The sequence below is a fragment of the Apium graveolens genome, chromosome 10, assembly GCF_009905375.1.
Source record: "Apium graveolens cultivar Ventura chromosome 10, ASM990537v1, whole genome shotgun sequence".
Classification (NCBI taxonomy): Eukaryota; Viridiplantae; Streptophyta; class Magnoliopsida; order Apiales; family Apiaceae; genus Apium; species Apium graveolens.
The window spans coordinates 188,715,756-188,717,970 of NC_133656.1; the positions used below are offsets into that span (position 1 = coordinate 188,715,756).

At 40.5% G+C, this 2,215-nt stretch overlaps 1 non-coding gene across 1 annotated transcript; it reads right to left on the reverse strand.

Moving 5' to 3' along the window:
* Window positions 1-393: 393 nt before the first annotated feature.
* LOC141694706 (small nucleolar RNA R71) lies at window positions 394-500 on the reverse strand. Its single transcript, XR_012563991.1, has one exon. It is a non-coding gene; the product is annotated as a small nucleolar RNA R71 (small nucleolar RNA).
* Window positions 501-2,215: the final 1,715 nt, after the last annotated feature.

Genomic DNA, 2,215 nt, shown 5'->3' on the forward strand with positions numbered 1-2,215 from the left:
ACAATGGGAGAACCAGCAGCATCAACAAAAGCGTTGATGGATTTTTCTCAATCAAATATCAATGACATTCAATCTAGCATTGTCAGGCCAGCTATCGCAGCTAATACTTTTGAGATCAAGCCTGACACAATTCAGATGGTACAGAATTCAGTCCAGTTTGGGGGTGCTCCAATGGAAGATCCTAATATGAACATTAGGGATTTCATCAAGATCCACGACACCTTCAAGTTTAATAATGTTTTTGAAGATGCGGTGAAATTGAGACTTTTCCCATTCTCTCCGAGGGATAAAGCTAAGATCTGATTACACTCTCTACCAACTGGTTCTATTGCTACTTGGGAGGATCTTGCTCAGAAATTCCTTACTAAATTTTTCCCTATGGCAAAGACATCTGCAATCAGGAATGCTCTTACTCAATTCGCGCATCAATTGGGTGAATCTTTATGTGAAGCTTGAGAGCGTTACAAGGAGATGCTCAGGAAGTATCCTCATCATGGAATGCCTGACTGTATGGTGATCAATTGATTTTATAATGGTTTGGGAGCACAGTCAAGACCTATGCTTGATGCAGCATCAGATGGAGCTTTATGGGCTAAGAGCTATGAGGAAGCTTATGATCTATTTGAGATTATGGCTGCGAATGAATACCGGAATCCAACTCAGAGGCTACCACAAGGCAAGGTAGCAGGAATTCTGGAGGTGGATACAGCTACAACTATCGCTACTCAATTCAAGGCATTGACTATGAAGGTCGATTCTCTAACCAACTATAGTGTTCAACCGATAATGAGTATTTTTAATCTTTGTGCAGGATGGCATGCGATGGAACAATGTGCTATATCTAGTGAGTTAGCTCAGTTCGTGAGCAACTTTCAGAGGTCGCAGCAACCTGTTCCTACTACTTATCATCCTAACAACCAAAATCATCCTAACTTCAGCTGGAGCAATAATCAGGGTGGTATGCAATAACCTTACCAGCAGTTTGGAAACAAACTTTCAACCCTTCTGGTTTTCAACAACAGTATGCACCAATGCAGCAATTTCATCCACAAGGGATGCAACAACAATCTCATGGAGGTGCCAATCCGTCTTCTAATGAAAAATCTAAATTAGAGGAGTTGAAGTTTATGTATAAAGCAAAGCGGTTTCTATCAAAATTTTGGAGAATCAAATAGGACAGATTGCTAACGCCTAATTGAACCGACCTCAAGGAACTCTTTCGAGTGACACAGAGGCTAATCCAGGTAAGAGAGAAGTCAAAGAATAGTTGAAGGAAATTACCCTGAGGTCTGGAAATGTCGCTAGCCCTCAAAATCAAGAAAAAGAGGATGCTGAAAAAGATTTCCAGAATGCAGGCGCACCCGCACCCTCCCAAAAGTCAGAAGCTGAGATTCTTGCTGATTCTACTGAGAAAAAGGATGGCGAAGATGAACCGAACAAGAATGATGTTGAAAACACCCTTTCGGAGCAGAATACAGGAGTCAAACAAGTCTATCCATCACCTCCTTATCCTAAAAGTTGACAAGCAATTTGCTAAGTTTTTGGAGGTTTTCAAGAAGTTGCACATTAACATACCTTTTGCGGAAGCTCTAGAACAGATGCCGAGCTATGCTAAGTTCATGAAAGGTGTTCTATCTCGGAAGTTAAAACTTGAGGAGTTGGAAACCGTTGCTCTAACGAAAAAGTGTTGTGCTGTAACAAAATCTCCCTCATAAACTTAAAGATCCAGGAAGCTTCACGATACCTTGCACCATTGGCAATCTATCTTTTAATAAGTGTTTGTGTGACTTGGGAGCTAGCATCAATCTCATGGAAAAGGAGATTGGAATTTCTATAAAGTCTCTTGGATTATTAGAGCTTAAAAATTCTCAAGAGCGTCTCAAACCATCTATTGAGGAAGCTCCCATACTTGAGCTCAAACCACTGCCTGATCACTTGAGGTATGCGTTTATAGGTTATGCATCGACTTTGCCTGTTATTATTGCATCTGACCTTTCAGATAGTGACGAAGACAAGCTCTTGAGAATTCTGAGAGAGTTTAAATCAACAATTTGATGGACTATAGCAAATATCAAGGGAATCAGCCCTTCTTATTGCATGCATAATATTCTACTTAAGGAAGAAAGTAAGCCAACATTTGAACAGCAGAGAAGACTCAATCCTATCATGAAAGAGGTTATGAAGAAGGAAATTCTCAAATGGCTGGATGCAGGGA